We start from the raw sequence: 19,573 nt of genomic DNA on the forward strand, positions 1-19,573 counted from the left end.
GACAGCTTAGCAAATTATATCAGTTCAGGATAAATTATTATAATATCACTAAAACAATGATTTTGAAGACCTTAAATCAACACTGAGATATTTGAATTATATGATGTTGGATGTGATAAGAACAAAAACTTGGGAGTTATCTTGTAACTACTATTTTACTGTTGAGAAATAATAATGAAAAATGTCTTCAAGATCTATGCCCAGATGGAGTGCCTGGGTGGCTCAGTCTGTTAAGGGGCTGCCTTAGCTGGAGTCCTATTCCCAGGTCCCTGGGAATATTCCCTATTCCCAGAGGGTCCTCTGATTGAGCCCCTCATCTGGCTCTCTGCTCAGCAGAGAGCTTGCTTCTCCCTCTCCCTCTGCCTGCTGCTCTGCCTACTTGTGATCTCTAGTTCTCTCAAATAAGTAAATAAAATCTTTAAGAAAAAAAGATATATGCTCAAATGATAATAAAGACTGCCTGAGGACAATAGGATTACAGACTGTTCATTTTCTCTCCTCCTTTCCAGATCTGCTGTACTGCAGCCAAACTGCATCAACAATTTTATAATTTGAAATATTTTAATGATAAATTTATCATTTTATCATTTAAAATATAGTAGTACCAATTTTCTCAATCACCCACCTAAGTGAGGAGAGAACTAAAGAGGAGGCAATTCTGCAGAAAAGAGGAAATTTAAAATGGCCATCGGAGGGGTGGCTGGCTGGCTTGGTGCATACAACACAGGGCTCTTGACCTCTGAGGTCGGGAGTTTCAGCACCACATAAGGCATGGAGCCTACTTAAAAAAAAATCAAAAGTTAAAAATAAAATGGCCATTTGGGGCAGTTACTGAAAAGTGGAAAGAACATTTGAAGAAAAGAGAGCAAGGTTAAAGTCGTCCGGGCTTTGATGTTCACCTGTCCAGAGCACAAGCCAAAGCCCAACGTGGCACGCGAGGCTGAGTGATGACCGCGAGAGGAAGGCCGGCTGCGTCAGGAGCTCGAAGGAGCGGGGAGAGAGCTGAGCTGCCGGTGTCACAGTGGTACATTAAAGCAACAACCCAAAAGGAAAGTAGCAGTGAAGCTTTTAACGATTTACCGCGATGGTAGAAGCAAGAGCCTAACCTAGAGAAAGCGCTGACTCTCTTGTTCCATTTTCTGGAATGAAGAGGTGCTGCTCGTCCAAGCAGGTCATGACGAGAAAGTGATTGCCTGACACCTTGCATGTAGGCCCTGGGCCTTCCGGGTTGCGTGTCCGTCCCCCCCCCCCCCGTCCCCCCCGCCTTCGACTGTACTTCCGCCCGGAAGTTTCCACAGCCCTGAGCCTCCGCAAGGAAGCAGCCTCCGGAGAGCGAGCTGGTCCGGTGCTGACTGAACTCACGTGTGGCTTCCATGGGATATGTTAAGATTTGGTGACAGTGTGGAGAGGCACGGCTCTTGCGGCTGCCACTGGCAGACACAATCCTCGTAGGTAAGTTCCCTTGCTTATTAAACCTGCCACCTACAATCTGGGGTGGGCTACCTCTTTCTTCTGCCTCCCCCTGCCCTCCGGGATCAGGGGCAAAACAGATTTACAGGCAGCACCAGGTGGCTCAACGGGAGGTGGCGGTTGTGTCACTGTTGAGGAACGTTCCAGCAGTTTTAGAGACCCTGAGGTACTGAGTCGGAGCGGGGGAAAGTGTCAAGTTTTACCAAGTTTTCCCGCCCAGCCACTCCCATAGGAAGGCTTTGGCAGAGAAGCCCGAGGACCTCTGCCAAAAGCCTCACATAAAGAGATCTAGGAACAAAGGTGTCCAGGCTAGATATACATGGATGCGCAGGATAGAGCTGGCAGAGAAGCTGCATCCTTGACTGCACTACCCCCCCCTCCCCCCACCGCTGTGCGCTAGCTGTGCACTGAGTTGTGCTTCCTGAGGGCTGCTCTCCGCCTGAGATCTACCTGGTAAAGCCTTTTTAATGAATTATGGCCAGGCCTAAAAGACCACACAAAAGTCTTAACCAGGAGCTGAACTCCTCAAATTGGCCTCAGATGGTGAAGGCTGTAGATGCCATCATTGGAGTTTGGGGCCACTGAAATTTTCGAAGAGGACAGTGACACAAAAAGTGTAACTTTTAGAAAGGTGCACAATGTGGGGACAGCCAGAACAGGACACTTCTTCAGTATTCAGATATGAGTGTGGAGGCTCACTTCCAAAAATATAAAGAATTTGTGAAGAAACTAAGAGAAAATGAATGACTTGTCGGAGAGAATTAAAAATCAGTTTCTTTTCTCTGCTTCCCTGAATTAATTTAAATCTGTTTTGAAACTTGACTTACATTCACTGATCTACCCTTAGTATAGTTTTATCTTTTTACTTACGTTTAAAACACTTAATCATTAAGGAACTATAGATGAGGTTAGGACTTTAATATCTTAATTATGAATCATGTTATACATTTTCAAAACTAGGTGGACAAACTCTATGAAAACGAAGTGAAAAATTGCTTAAAATTTTCTTGACTAAGTTTGCATTTCCAAAGGCAGTTCTCAAGAGCAAACTCAATAATTTGAAAGCCATCTGTTCCATACACTGAGATAATGCAGCCAAAGTAAGGAATTGGGGGGTGGGGGTGGGAAGCAACCCTGCATTCTTCCTATAGGAAAGAGAAGATGAAAAAAAATGTAATGGAATTTCCCCAGAAATGTTGAAAACCCTTACTTCTGACAAAGAATCTAATTGGAGAAACACAACAAGTATGTCTACAATAACATACATTAGTCAATGTATCAATCAGTTCAAGGTTGTGTTTAATATGAATAACTTGAACTCTCTTTGAACCTAATATGTTTATTTCCAACATCAAGAACCACAAGGTTTAAAAAACACAGCTGGAAAAAAACCTTCGTTCCTGTGGATCAATTAAAATTGAAAACCATGTAGAGGTTAAATAACACTGTATTTGCAGACTTTAATTATTTCCTAATCACTAATAAGAAATTATTTTTTAGAGTGAAACAGACTTGAAAAAAATGAAAGCCTGTTAAGAAAATAATGATCATGTGTTATTAAAAAGATGGTGGTTCTTTAAGAATAAAGTAAGTCCAAACGATTGTTAGAAGAGGAGAGAGTTCTTAAGAGGATTAAAGTGTCTTTTACCACTCTAATTTTTCTTGGGTACATCATTCATCAGCACTGCAGCTAAGAAAATCTAGTTATTTAAGAGTCTGTTCTTCTGAACAGTCAGTGAAAGAATATTCTAAACTGCATCCATAGAATTAATGATAACATTCTATGTGGACACAAAATTTCTTCACTAATTTAACAAGTCTTTTTTTTTTTTTTTGTAGTGGCAATTATATTTCAGATACTATTTTAAGGCCCCTAAATACAGTATTTAGCTAAATATTTAAATATTTAAATAAATACAAGTAAATAAACACTTTAGTAAATAAATACTAAATAAATACTTAGCTAAATAATCCTACTTGGAACCTATACTCCCAAGAAGGGTAAGGATTAATCATGGAGAAATAAGTACATAAATACAATAATTTCCAAACTAATAAGTAAAAGTTTGAGAGAAGTTGTGACTTGGGTGGAAGGATGGGAGAGGCTGCTTTGTAGAGGCTGATCAGGAAAGATCTCTTAGGAAGGGACTATTCTAAAGATATTTTAAAAATGGACTAAAAAAATAAAATCTCAGTGACTAGATAGATGTTAGGTGTGTAGAAGAATTATTGTGACATTTAGGTTTCTGGTTTAAGTATTTGGGTAGAGGGCTGTGTCATCAAGTTAGAAAATTTACGAAGCAAAGTAGATTTGGAGGAAAGTATTAAGCTAGGTTATGGATACAAAGAATTTGAGAATGCTTGCCTATGGCAAGAGTACAAATGGAGGCCCACATGCCAAATTTCTAAATATTTAAACATTAAAAGCCAACCTAAGGAACTGTTAAAAAAAAATACATCCTATTCTACTTTGAAAAATATACTTTATCCAGGAAGACTTTTTATTTCTTGTCTCTTTTTATCTTTTTCCTTTCCTGGGCTATACTTTTGTACTTTCGATTACTATCATCATGGTGAATTGTACTCACTGAATAATTTAAACGATTGAAAATAGTATATAATTCTATTTAAAGTATGTATAATTTAAATACAATCTTCATCCAAAATGTAAATTGAAGCCAAAAATGTAAGATATTTAAAAAAGTTATTTTTCTTAAATTAGGAAAATTAAAAGTCAAAGTATACTAAATGAATATAAAATTTAAAAATAGTTATTAAAACTGAAAATTTTAGGATCTTAATTAGATGTTATTAAACCTTTAAAAAAAACACAAACTATTGCATTTATAATATGCAGTGTTCATTTACTTGTCAATAAAATTGGTGTCATGTTCCTTGCAAATTGTCTAGATCTACATGAGACAGTTCCCCAGTTTCCCTATGCTACTGTTTCAAATACTGTGCTGATTCCTCAGAACTTTCAGAAAGAGATGAAAAAAAAATTGCCAATACTGGAAAATGCTGCTTCTTTACATATTCTGAGGTAAGATTTTACAAGATAAATAAATTGCCCTTCTGTTACCTAATTTCTTCTTCTTCTTTTAAAGATTTTATTTATTCATTTGGTAGAGAGAGAGAGAGTGAGAGCGTACAAGCCGGGTCGGGGGGTGCATTAGAGGGGATGATGGGCAGGGGCAGAGGTACAAACACACTCCTGAGCTGGAAGCCCAATGCGGGGCTTGATTCCAGGACCCCCAGATCATGACCTGGGCCAGAGTCAGACACTTAACTGAGTGAGCCAACCAGGTGTCCCTACCTAACTACTTCTGTAATTCAGTTGTCCTTGTCTGAAATAGTGTCTTTCTCCCAATTTAACCGAGGAACATTCCAATGCAGTTGCTTGTTTTAAAAATACGGGGCAGGATACGCAGAAATTTAATTCCTAGGAGAATGGGCTGGATGTAAAAACTTTACTGTTTTTGAGCTATCTGTGGAATATCTGGCTAAATGTTCCTAGAAAGAATTAATCTGTAGAGGTTTGGATTAGATTGAGAGCTCCTATTAGGGAGCCATTGATACGTTGAGGTTTGTTGAAGATTTGGGTAAAAATAAAATTACTGAGAATTTACAGAGTAAGAATAGGAGACTCTGAAAGAATGAACAATTGAGAAAACCAAAAATTGAGACAGCCTGAGGAGTAGGACCTGACAAAAGAGTAACAAAAGATTTAATAGAAAAGTACCAACAAAATCTGTAAAGGAAAGCTAGTGAGAATGAGAGTTTCAAGGAGAGAAATGGAATGTATTTGTTCCTTGGGCCTTATAGCTATGAATATTAGTGATAGCTCTGAGTTTCCCCTCAGGTATTTTATATGTCTATGCATTGAAACTAAGGTATGAATCAGGTCAAATTTTAAATAACTTTAGGCCTGGTGAAATTTGTACAGCACTGGTACAGTAAGGGATAAATTATTAATATAAAAAGTCTCTGAATGTGTCAAGATGAATAAAAGAGGAAAAAAAATCTTGATATTTTTCTTCTTTTTTTAATCATTAAAAAAATCTAGTTACAGGGTCACCCGGGTGGCTCAGTTTGTTGTGTCTGACTCTCAGCACATGTCTTGATTTCAGCGTGGTGAGTTCAAACCCCACGTTAGTCTTTGTGCTGGGCGTGAAGACTACTTAAAATAAAATCTAGTTGCATTAAGAATTGACTAGATTTTCATTACATAAAGGATATGTAATAGTGCTCTAGCAATCTGATGCATTCCAAGAGCAGAAGCACTTACTGGCATCCAGGTGAACACCAGATGACAGTATTAATCTCTGCCTGGTTGGGAACTCATACTATCAAAATTTTGCTGAATTAGAAGTTCATTTCCATCTGAACTTCTTGGATTATAACATTTTCCATTTTTTCTTTTTTTAAGATTTCTTTATTCATTTTAGACAGAGAGCATGGGACCAGAGGAAGGAGCAGAGGTAGATGGGGATAGAATCCCCAAGCAGACTCCCCACTGAACATGGAGCCTGACGCTGAGCTCAATTTCAGGACTCTGAGATCATGACCTGAGCCAAAATCAAGAGTTGGCCACCTTACCAACTGTGCCACCCAGGTGTCCCCGGTTTCCTGTTTTTAATGACAGTATCATTACACCTGTTGATCTTATATCATCTTCAAAAAGATAAAATTACTATGTGACTAAATTATAAAATATGTTGCTAGTTTTGTAACTCTATATTAATCCTCATGATTTTGGGTTCAGATTCCATTTTAAACTAGTTAAGTATAACGATACAGCTAACAATAAAAGTAGAATACCAACAGGAGAATTTTCTTGGTAGTTCTGTAAGAAGGTTTTATTTCTCAGACTAAGATAGAAACCAAATGGGAATTGAAAAAATAATAAAAAGAGAGAGGAAGATAACAAAACCTGTGCTCACATAATACTGCGTTTGAAGTTTTCAACATTTATCTCTCCTAACCATCATTTCCACTTTATTTTTCAAACATTCCTATAAATTTTTACTATTATTTCTCTTAACAGCACGTGCTATTGCTCACCTTGTCATTTTTCAGTCTTGATAATATGTGTGAAATATATAATGTCTTACTTGAAACACATTAATCCTTTAATAAGAAATAGTTTTATTGTGAATAATCCCATCTGTTTGTTAGAAACCCCTCTCTCCACATTTCCCCCAGCATCTTTGATAGTGTTAAAATATTTGTTTAAATATTCAGGATATATTAGTTAATAGGACTGTGTTTAATAAACATAAACACAAGAAAATGAATTCATAATATAAGAATTGCCCTCAAAGAATTGAATCTACCTATGGAATATAGAAACCTTTATGTAAAATTCAGTGATAAAATTCTATATCTTTAATCTACATTTGTTCATTCCATTACCCATTCACTCAGCAAACAGAAAATCTTCTATTAGTATCTTATATGATTTCAAACAAGTATTTACTGTTCACATCACATACATTACTATACTTAAAGTGAAATTGTTTGAAGAATCCCTGCCAAAACATCTCTCTCCAAATACAGATAATCCAAACACAGTTGGTTAAGCAGAATAACAAGAATCAAATGCATACAACTTTTACTTTTTTAATAAAAGTGCATGAGTAAAAGTAGAATTTCAGTCTTGTCTATGTCTAAAAAAGAATGTGTTTTTATCAGTGAAATTTTAACATTTTAAAGAGTCGATCTCTCTGAATAATTGGACTTAACAAAGGAATTACATACCTCTTTATTATGACAAACCAAAATTACAGAAAGAAGGTTTATTCTAATTTAATTAAATTCTCATGTTAATATTGGCTTCAGTGGGGCGCCTGGGTGGTTTAGGTCATGATTCCAGGGTTCTGGGATCGAGTCCCACATCAGGCTACCTGCTCAGCCAGGAGTCTGCTTCTCTCTGTCCTTCTGTCTCTGCCTCTCCCCACCTCACCTATGCACTCACTCTCTCTCTCAAAATAAATAAATAAAATCTTTAAAAAACATATTGGTTTCAGTTGTTATTATTTTCAGGACAATTCATGAAATTTCCATTTAATTTTATTTAGTTTATCCAGAGGTAGTGTCAGTAACACTTGAAATTATTTTTATTGAAATGTATCTGTTGACTATAGCTCCCTATTTCCCTTTTAACCTTTTTAATCTTTCTTTTCCCTGTGTGACAGCATAGACGTTCTAGGATTTCCCTCTTTTTAAAAAAATGTTTTATTTACTATTTTCCAAGTCATGTGTATTTTTTAGTTTGTTTTTATTCTCTCATTTTATAGAACAAAGGAGTATGTCCCCAAGTAAATTCTGAAGAAAAGTTATATAGTGGGGAAGGTTTCTGAATCCTGGTAACTTTTTATTCCATCTTTACATTTAGTCTTTACGCTAAGTCTAGGGTTAAATCATTGTCCGTCAGAACATTGGAAGCATTGTCCGACTGATGAGTGACTGTTCTCATTCTTCTGTAGGCATATTATTTTCTTTTTTCTCTCTGGAAACTTAAGAGATCTTGGATTTGTCTTTCTAGCTTTCAAAGTTTTTATTTCTTTGATTAAGTTTGTGCTTTTTTACATTCATCCTGATTAATGCTTGGTGGATGATTTCAGTTTTTACTTTAAGAGGATTTTCACTTATTCTGGGACACCTTCCCTGATCATCTTACCCCAGCCCAGACTAAAGCTTTTCTGTTCATCTGAGTCTATATGATTTGGCAACAAGAAGTCTTTAGTGACCTTGGTGAAAACAATCCCAACTGAATGATGTGGTCAGAAGTCAGAATTCAGTCAGATGAGAAGTAAACTGGAGGAAAAGAATTGTGGACAGAGGGTGAAGGTATTTCTTTCAAGAAATTTGGTTACGAAAGGGAAGGTAAAGAAGGGTTACATCTGGAAGAAACATGGATAACCATGCTATTATCTCCATAACATCTTATGTATCCTATTTCTGCAAATATTTGTTTAATTTCACTTTTCCCCATTAGACAGAAAAGTCATGAGGATCATAATACTCATGTTTCTTTCTGTTTTATGCAGAACTTAGCTTAGTGCTTGATACATATACTATTATTTGTTTGTTTCTGTGTTTGTTTGGTTTTTAGTACATCCATACAATAGAATTTTATTTGGCCTATAAAGAATGAAGGCTACGACATAGATAAACCTTGAAAACATTTTGCTAAGTGAAAGAGGATAGACCAAGGTGTTCCTGGGTGCTCAGTGGGTTAAGCCTCTGCCTTCAGCTCAGGTCATGATCTCAGAGTCCTGGGATCGAGCCCCATATCGGGCTTTCTCAGCAGGGAGTGTGCTTCCCCTCTCTCCTACTTGTGATCTCTCTGACAAATAAATAAAATCTTAAAAAAAAAAAAAAAAGACCAAAAAGTCAAACTTTAAAAAAAAATTCTTTTTAGAGCAGTTTTAGGTTTAAAGAAAAGTTTTAAAGTTAGTACACAGAATTTGCATCCATTCCACATAATTTTTCCTGTTACTCATATTTTATATTTGTATGGTAAGTTTGTTATAGTTACTGAGCTAATGCTGATAAATACTTACTAACGGAAGTTCATAATTTATTCAGATTTTCTTAGTTTCTGCCTAGTGTTCTTTTCGAGGAGCCTGTCCAATATTGCATTACATTTAGTTATCCTGTATACATATACTCTTGGATGTGAAAGTTACTCAGACTTTGCATGTTTTCTTCTTTTCTTTTTTAAATTGGCAATTTATTTACCTTTATTATTGAAGAATAGTTAACACACCATATTACATTAGTTTCAGGTGTAGCATAGTGATTGGACAAGTCTATATACATTATACTACATGAACCACAAATGTAGCTACCATCTGTCCCCATGCAGTGCTATTATTCCTTTGGCTATATTCCTTATGCTGTACCTTTTATTCCTGTGATTTTTGTATTCCATAACTAGAAGTCTTTATCCGTCACTACCCTTTAGCCATTCCCACTCCCCATTTTGTTTTTTTATTTATTTATTAAGAACTCTAATGAATTTTAAATGCTGATAGGAAAAGGTAGTTGGGGATAGAGACAGTAGATAGAGAGAAAGAAGTTGACAGAGCAAGATATAGAAGGTGATAATAAGAACCTCGGAGAAGAGATAGGCAGAAACATTAGGTTTTCTCTAAAATTGCATCTTTCTTTCTTTCTTTCTTTCTTTCTTTCTGACAGACAGAGCTCACAAGTAGGCAGAGAGGCAGGCAGAGAGAGAGGAGGAAGCAGGCTCCCTCCTGAGCAGAGAGCCCCATGCGTGGCTCTATCCCAGGACCCTGGGATTATGACCTGGGCCGAAGGCAGAGGCTTTAACCCACTGAGCCACCCAGGCGCCCCTTGTTTTTGTTTTTTACATAAAAGTTGGATTTAATATTACTATATTAAAGGAAAGTACTTTATTTAGGGCCATGTGTGTATGGATGCATATATAAAGATTTTTATTATTATACACCATTGCTAGTTCTATCTGAAGTGACAGGGACAATTTAAAGAAATGTTCAGTCAAAGTAATTTGCTTACATTGGTAGTATAAATAAAACTTAAGGTATAGGGACACCTGGGTGGCTTAGTTGGTTAAACACTTGCTTTCAGCTCAGGTCATGATCCCAGGGTGCTAGGATCGAGTCCTGCATTGGACTCTCTGACCAGTGGGGAGCCTGTTTCTCTCTCTACCTGTTGCTCCCTCTGCTTGTGCTCTCTTTCCGACAAAAAAATAAATAAATAAATACAATCTTTACCAAAAAAATAAAGACAAAAACTTTAAGTGTACCCATTAGCAAAGCAACAAATTGAATGTTTCTGTTATCTCAAGGTCACCTGAGCTAATCACCAGTTTGGAATAACTTTTTTATAACATCTGATTATGCTATTGTTAAAAAAAAAAAATCACTTTTTAATGATTCAAAACCCAGAGGTAACTAAATAGAACTCAGAAGAGTCCTAATGCAACTAAAACATGAGTAATATTTGTCTTTTTCTTTGAATTACATTTAACAAGTCATTGACATTCTTTAGGTCCTATTTAATAATTTTAATATTACTCTGCTTGAGGCTCTGTGGTAAGAAGATGAGATCATGGGTTGAGAAAAATCTTCCTTATCAGGTAGAGTAGGGACATGCAGGCACCTTGGTCCAGGCTCACACTGTGGGCTTGGTTGGTATGGTTAGGATTTTTGGCAGAGTCCACAGGAAAAGAGAGACTAGAGCTGAAGTGCTGGGCTAAGGAAGTATTAGTTTAAAAAAAAAAATGCTATGAGAAATTCTCAAAATGTGTTGAGTCTAGTAGATCAAATGAATTCTCTATCTAGAAATAAAGTGTAACATAAAGTATTTCCTTTCTTTCACAGAGAATTAAAAAGCAAAAGATTATGGTAATTTTAAATTGTTTGTGATTCTTTTTTGCCTGTTCACTTCTTTGATCTTTTTTTTCCTGGCTTTTTGCTTATTGCTTTATTCTTATGCAGCATCAGAAGTTATTATTTAACATAAGAAAAGTTCAAGAAAAAAAAAACATGTTACGGCAAAATTAAGAAATTATAAAACATTAAGAATAATTAGAATAATAAAGATACCAAATGCAAAAGCTGAAAATGAGATAAAACAACAGAGAAATCTAGTTGATAATGTTTTTATATGATTCTAATACCACAAAGAAATAAAAGCAAAACCAATAGAGTTGTTTAAACAAGTAGAATTATAAAATATTAATTCTAGAGGAGAACAATAAAGTTGGTAAATCAATGAATTGTAAATTCCTGAAAGATAAAAACCTGGGGGAGCAATATAAAAGTAAGAATGAAGGTTAATTTAAAAACTCAGTCAAATATCATGCCTGAGATCAAGTTTAGTCCCCACCAAGGTGGTGGGGGTTTTGGGACAGTGGTGTCGCACTTCAGGGTACCACTTTGCTCACACATTTTCAAATGATGCAGGACTCACAAGAGAAAAGCAAATTAAAGGTACATATGTTTGCAGATAGGATAAGGGATGTAATCGGCCATAATCTTCTTGTCCAGCTGTATCACATAAGCCCGGATTGACCATGTTCCCTTGGGTCTGTGAGGTTCTTTAAGCCCGTGCTCTGCTTATTCACTGGCAAGAATAGAAGGTTGCACCTCTCAACTACTAGAACAACATTTTTTAAATTGACAGTTGCAGAATCGTGAAGTGTTTTTACATTGATCTTTTGCTAATGCAATTAGCAGTATGTTTTGCATGTATGATTCAATAAATCCTTGAATCATAAAAAAAAAACCCTCAGTCAAATGGACTCCAAAATTAAGAATAAGAGAGATGTATATATGTAGGAGCTAAGAGAGTTTGAGAATGCCAAGAGCCAATACTCAAAAGTCCTTAAATTCACAGTTAGTGGGGCTTTAAGAAGCTGGGAAGGTAAAGGGGTTGAATTCCTGGCCTTGAGGCATGAACAAGAATTCTTCAGATAGTCATAGAGGAGGACAAGCTATCAAGTAGTTCAAACTCACTCCTTGTCAAAAACAATAAGGAAATAAATTTTAATAGATATAAATCCTATCAAAGTCAAGTCTCTTATTTCTCTATTAAGTCACTACCAGACAAAAATGTTTTGAGTATTAAGGAGCAAAAATGTTTATTTAGCCTAGTGGATCATAATATTTTTTCCTTTATGAACTCCAGTTCCTTAGGATATAATAAATTAACTTCCCTAATGTTTTTCAATATGATATCCTGAACACTAGTTGAGAGTAGTCAGTGGGCTATAGGAAGATGTTCAGCAGCCCATGGGTGAGCTCCCTGTTTTGGCTATGGAGACCTTGTTCCCTACTTACATTACCCAATGTTAACATGGTGTTTTAATGGTACATTTAATAGTACATTTGTCTACCTCTTAAAACTTCCAATAATATATTGACTTCTTGTGACTGCTAAATAAAGTCCAAACTCTACTTAGATGCGTTCTAAAAATGATTATATTTCTCTCAAAAGTTGTTAAATCACAATCCCAAATTCATGACAGTTATGAAAACTGCTGTTCCTTCTTTCTGGTTCTTCTGTAACACTTTACCCCTAATATAATCTGCTAGACTTTAATGCCCTTAAGTGTAAGAAACAAGGCTGTTTTAACTTGCCATTATATCCTTAGGACCAAGAATAATCCCTAGCACTTAGTATATACTTAAATATCTGAGGAATTAATGAATAAACAGGAAAAGTGACATTTAAAATCATAGCATCTATAGTTGATATTGATTGAATGCCAATAAACGTATTGCCTAATTTTTTTGCTGATAATGTTACAGTTTTAAAAAGTACAATCACATTTTCTTTTAAAAATATTAACTTTGTATTATTCCTACCAAAATAATTGTTATGTTGAAGATGTTACTTCTAATGCTTTAATCCTTGGACTATACGTTATTGCTCTTTCTAATCCAAGTCTCTGAAATTAATTAGACTGAAGGACAGGGAGAATTTGGTACCAAGACTGGTGCATGAAGTTGCCACCATACGTCATACTGGATGTTGCTTTTGGGAAGAAAAATTCATTGCCTTTACACTTAGAACAAGAATCAGTAACCATTTGAGGATTGAGAGGCCATCATAGGAATAATATATGGAGTATAGAATGGTAGCTTACCTGTAGCCTGTCAAACAAGACCTATAAGCAGTCTGATATGTGTGTTTTTGAGCCAGTAAGACAAGCTCTTCAGTTTCATGTTTCTCTTCTGTTTAAATGAAGATTTGTAAAATAGCACATTTGTTAAAGTACCCAGGTTTAATAAGTGATTGGCTGATTGTTTTTAAGTATTAAGAATAAATGCAAGAAATATTAATATGGACAAAAGTGACTATAAAATGAATTCATGGCCTGGCAGAACACATTTCATATTCAAAAACTTACCAACTCTATGGGAAAAAAAGAGGTGTCTAGAAAACTAGGTGTGAAGGAAAAAAACTAGCTAATGAATTATTAAATAAGTTTTATATATTATTTATAAAATCTGTTCTAAATTTTTTAATGTACATCATTAAGTTATATCTTTTCTTCCCTCTATCTTTTTCGCTTTCTGTACCTGACAATGTTCTGTCAAAACTTTTCAGAACTATCCATTTCGCTCCTTTTCTTTCAGTTTCATCTTTCTCGAGTTGTTTAAGTGTTTCATAGTGACAGTCCTTTAGTTCTCATATCCATGAGTCTTAATGAAATAGTGTTTACCATGGTATTATGTTAATACCAATCTACGTTTGTTTCTTCCTTTTTTCACCTACTAATGTTTTAATCCTTGACAAATAAATCTGTTCCAAACACATATCTGCACATTATTTTGTAATATTTGAAAATTTTTTTTCCTTTGCTGAAAAACAAGTTCCTTTAGACCCTATAATAAGGAATTTGGGGTTTAGAGACTCTCCATTTCTGTCCTTAGGTAGATCACACTTTTGCTTGGGAAACAAACATAGGAAAAAATATTTTTATAAATACTTTATTTGAAGTTCAGCAGTTATCTCGGCTAACAGCAGAGGATTTGGAATGGATGTTGGGACATGTTGAAGTAGAGTTTTTGAGTCTGGGTTGTCTAGCAAACTAGAGAAATTTTTTTCTGCAGACTTCTGCTTTCTTCATAAATTTCAGTTACACAGTACAGTGTTATCAACTATGATCACCATATTATACATTACATCCTCAGATTTTTTTCATTTTATAATTGAAAGTTTGTGCCTTTTTACCTACCTCTCCCTGTTTCTCCTTCCCAGCCCTGGAAACCACTTCTACTCTCGGTTTCTTAAGAGTTTAACCTTTTTTTTTTTTTTTTTTTTTTGTGGGGAAGCAGTATTATTGTTTGCTTAAATGACATATATAAGTGATACCATGCACCCTGCAGTGTTTGTCTTTGTCTATCTGGCTTATTCCACTTAACATTATGCTTCCAGGTATTATGTTGTTGCAAATGGCAGGATTTCCTTATTTTTAAGGCTGAATAATATTCCACTGTATATACACAGCACATTTTCCTTGTACATTGATCCATTGATAGACATTAAGGATGTTTCTATATTTTGGCTATTGTGAATAATGATACAATTATGGGAGTACAGATATCTCTTCAAGATAATGATTTCCTTTACTTTGGATATATATTCAGAAGTGGAATTGCTGAATCGTATAGCAGTTCTATTTTTAACTTCTTGAGTACTGTTTTCCATAGTGGCTACACCATTTTACATTCCCAAAACAGTATAATGGTTCCTTTTCTCCTCAACCATGCCAGCCCTTGTTATCTCTTGTCTTTTTGATCACGGACATCCTAACAGGTGTGAGGTGATACCACATTGTGGTTTTAATTTGCATTTTGTAATGATTGGTAATGTTGAACATCTTTTCATGTGCCTGTTGGTCATTTGTATCTCATCTTTGGAAAAATATATATTCACATCTTTTGCTCATTTTTTAATTGGGTTATTTGACTTTTTGCTATTGAGTTGTAAGCATTCCTTAAATATTTTAGATATTAACCCCTTATTGGATATGTGGCTTGCAAATAGTTTATCCTATTCCATAGGTTGTTTTTTCATTTTGCTGATAGTTTCCTTTGCTGTGCAGAGGTTTTTTAGTTTGGTGTAGTTTCACTTAATCTAAATTTGCTTTTTTTGCATTAACTTTTCCCAAGAAGTTCTGTTAGGGAGCTTACCCACTATGTTTTCTCCTAGGAGTTTTACATTTCCAGGTCTTCCACCCAAGTCTTTAATCCATCCGAGTTTATTTTTGTTTATCATGAAAGATAGGGGCCCTTTTTTATTCTTTTGCATATGGCTATTATTTTCCCAACACCATTTGTTAAGGAAACTATCCTTTCCCCATTGTATATTCTTGGCATCTTTTGTCAAGAATTGATTGGCTATATATATCCATAGGTTTATTTCTGAGACCTGTATCTGTTCTGTTGATCTATGTGTCTGTTTTTATGCTAGCGCCATACTGTTTTGATTGCTACAACTTTGTAATATAGTTTGATATCAGTGAATGACATGCATCCAGCTTTGTTCTTTGTCAAAATTGCTTTGGCTATTCTATGTATTTTGTGGTTTCAAACAAATTTTAGGAATATCTTTCCATCTCTATGAAGATGACACAGGAATTTTGATAGAGATTGCATTGTATCTATAGATTACTTTGGGTAGTATGAATATTTTAACAAAATTAATTCTTTTAATCCATGAACACAGAATAACTTTCCATTTATTTGTGTCTTCAGTTACATTCATCAGCATCTTATAGTTTTCAGCATGCAGATGTTTCCTCTTGTTTAAACTTATTCCTAGGTATTTATTCTTTCTGATGCTATTGTAGGTGAGATTATTTTCTTAATTTCTCACTCTGATAGTTATGGAAATGCAGATATTTTCTGTTCATTGATTTTTTCCTTGCATCTTTCCTGAATGTATTTATTCTACCAGTTTTTTTGGTGAGATCTGTAGAATTTTCTATATAGTATAATGTCAACTGCAAATAGAGACAGTTTTGCTTTTTTTCTTTACTCATTTGTATGGATATTATTTCTGTTCCTTGCCTAATTCCATTAGCTAGAACTTCCAATATTCCAATTCCATTAGCTAGAACTTTCAGTATTCAAATGTTGAATAAAAGTGGTGAGAGTGGGCATCTTGTCTCATTCCAGAGTTTAAAGTAAAAGCTTTCAGCTGTTTACTGTTGCATAGGCTATAAGTGGTGGGCTTGTCATATATCCTCTTTACTATGTGGCTGTATGTCCCCTCTATACCCATTTTTTTGAGTGTTTTTTATCATGAATAGATGTTGAATTTTGTCAAATTCTTTTCTGCATTTATTGAGATGGTGAGTAGTATGCAAAATGAATGGTTGATCTATTCACTAGGATTTATTGGAAAGAGACCACTTTTTGTGGTAGTTGGTATAAATCATTTTTAGATATGGATATATTAAACTTGTGATAGAAAGTTGAAGATATCAATGTGGCAATTTTACATGTGTTTGAAACTTAGAGAAGTGTTTGCACTTGAAAGGTTACATTCTGCGTTATTTGTACATAAGTGGTAACTAAAGCCTTAGTTAGTATGGAAAGACAAGCAAAAATGTATAAAAGAATAAAGCCTATCATTGAGGTAAGTGAAACTGAAACAGTCTCTTAGTAGAAGACGAGCTAGCTGAAAACAATTAAGTCATTGATTTTTAATATTTAACTCCTGTGGTGCCCATGGTGGCAGTGCAGATGATAGGTCGTTTATAAAGTGGACTTTAGGGGTGCCTGGGTGGCTCAGTGGGTTAAAGCCTCTGCCTTCGGCTCGGGTCATGATCCCAGGGTCCTGGGATCGAGCCCTGCATTGGGCTCTCTGCTCAGCAGAGAGCCTGCTTCCCTTCCTCTCTCTCTGCCTGTCTCTCTGCCTACTTGTGATCTCTGTCTGTCAAATAAATAAATAAAATCTTTAAAAAAAAATAAAGTGGACTTTATATTTTATAAGTTCATCTGTGATATGATGTCTCTAGACATTCTGAGAAGATAGATGGTTGGTGAACATTCAACAAAATGTACTGAAAATTTATTTACTGTTTACCAGGCATGGAGACACAGACTCACTATGTTTACCTTTAATAACTTAGCAGGAAAGTAGAAATTTAAAATCCTAGTCAATCAGTAATCAATATTAATTGATTGGTGGTCCCTGCTATCATAGAGTTCAAGTGCAACGAGAGGGACAGATTGTATGATGAATGAGCAAATAATTGCAAGTATAAAGAATATATGCCAGACTTACAGAGGGGCATCATATAATTTATCCAATTTTGAGGATCACAGAAGTGAATTACAATAGATGCAGAGGGCACCTGTGTGGTTCAGTCAGTTAAGCATCCATCTTTTGATTTCAGCTTAGGCATGGTCTTGCAGGATCAAGCCCCACATCAGGCTCCACACTCAGCGTGGAGTGTGCTTGAGATTCTCTCTCTCCCTCTGCCTCTGCCCTTCCTCCTGCTCATGCACACCCTCTCCTTCTCTCAAACTAAAAAATAGATATAAAAAAAAAACAATATATGATTAGGAATTTTGTGTTAAAAGAAAACAGAAAGTACTGGCAGGGAAGACACACCCAATCCATAACAAAAGTACGTACTTGGTTTGGGAGGACATTAAAAAAGTTGTAGATTTTGAAGATTATTTTAGTATGAATCAAAATGAGAAAAAACTGATAAGATTTGTCTAGACTGGAATAATACATTAATTTTTAAAAAAAACAAGAAAACTAAATGAACAAGAAAAAAGAAAGAAAAGGCAAAAAAAAAAAGAAACAAAATATGAGAAAGATCAAAGAACTTGCCTTATATTTTAAGATATATCCTTTTTTACCTTCAAGACTATTATTTTATGGATAGAAATTTGTGACTCACTCAAACCAAGCTAAATGTGAAAAATCCAAATTACTAATAGCATACTTTCATTCAATTATAGATCTTCAAATGGGTAAATCTAGCATATAAATGCAAAATCTATAAATAGAACAATCATGATGATATCTATAATGTTAATTAAAACCATGAAAGGGGCCAAATTGACCAAGTTTTAACTTCTGAGTGTATATTTAAGAAACTGTTCTAGTTCTGCCACTTGAGAGTTTGAATTAACTCTTCAGTAGCATAGAAGTCATTTTTTTGGTCCATACTAAAGGTGGAATGAGGCCTCTGAGCTAAGGAATTAGGTCTTTACTATTCATACAAAATGCTCTGAGCACTTTAGTGTAACTTCATTGAATTAGTGTTGCTAAGTACTAATTCCAAAAATACTTTGAGAGATCAAATCATGTGTTAGTTCTAAACTATAATGTATGATTAATGATTTTAATGTCAAATTCTTCATTGTTGCAAAAGAAAAGGTGGAAAAATTGCTTACCCCAAGGTCTAAATCTAGAATATTGATTTTGCTGGGCCATGACACGTGACATATTTTTTATATCCAGGGAACAGTGTCCACAGATTGAATGTTGAGTTCAGTGTTCCTTTCAGTTAAATCAGAAGGCATAGTTAGCTTTATTTAATGGTTTCTTTGATCCCCTGTGGAAAAATTGAGGTAAATGTGTTTTCAGAGGAAGAAGTCATATCTAAAACTCAACTCTCAGGTTTTACAATCAGAAGTAATCATTGTATTAAAAGATAGATCTGGTTTTCATGTCATATCCCTACCTCCAATGAAATCAGCTTACTCTATGTGTCATGTTGCTAACTGGTGTGATTATTTTTGGCATATTGTATTTTGCCTCCTAATACAGAGGCTATATTACAATTTACAACTATGTCATACATCTCTAAGAACAAATGGATCATGTAATCAAAGTTTATTGACCTGTCCATTAGAAATTGGAATAAAATTATGTTTAGGCTGATTCTAAGAATAAATAAATGTTATGGCAGTGGGGATTGGAAGAACTTAAAAAAGTTTTCAAGTTTCTGAGTCATTAATTGTGGCATTGTTTTATTGATATTTGAGAGCAAACTAACAATAGTTGTTGTTCCCCTAGGTGCCTACTAGGAAAAAGACTTCTTATTAACATTCAAAGAATATTTTAAAACCATCATTGATCTTTTTTTACTTAGTAAATTACATTTTTTTTGAGAATATGTATGCCAGTATAAGAGAAGCAATTCCTATATGAAGGAATGAGCAGTGAACACATTTTGGAGGTTATTTATTAATGACAATAATAAGTTTATAGCTAAGTATTTCACCCTGAAAAAGATGTGGAGAATGAGTAAATATTGATACTCTATATTTGGTAGTATACTAGCCCACTCTCAATCATTTCTCTCAAGAAAAGACTGATTTTCCCTCAGGAAATCTGAGGGAAGATGTTGGATAATATTAATATAGAGAATGAATATCTTTCTGCTGTCATGTTGTTACTTATATAAAATTATCCTCTAGAGTTCAGAATGCAAATAGTAATATTTTATCTGAATGGCTTTTATCTATGAATGACTGATTTTTTAGAGTATTTTGTCTTGCTTTATGGTCCTGATTTGTTATGCTATGTTATAAACATTTTTTTAAAGATTTTATTCATTTATTTGACA

At 34.9% G+C, this 19,573-nt stretch overlaps 1 long non-coding RNA gene across 1 annotated transcript in view; it reads left to right on the plus strand.

Moving 5' to 3' along the window:
* Window positions 1-1,305: 1,305 nt before the first annotated feature.
* LOC309860479 overlaps window positions 1,306-19,573 on the plus strand; it is a 47,290-nt gene continuing 29,022 nt past the window's right edge. The window contains exon 1 of the long non-coding RNA XR_014309396.1: window positions 1,306-1,452. This is a non-coding gene — a long non-coding RNA (uncharacterized lncRNA). The remainder of the gene's footprint in view (window positions 1,453-19,573) is intronic.

The sequence above is a fragment of the Mustela nivalis genome (genome assembly GCF_964662115.1).
Source record: "Mustela nivalis genome assembly, chromosome: 2".
Taxonomy (NCBI): domain Eukaryota; kingdom Metazoa; phylum Chordata; class Mammalia; order Carnivora; family Mustelidae; genus Mustela; species Mustela nivalis.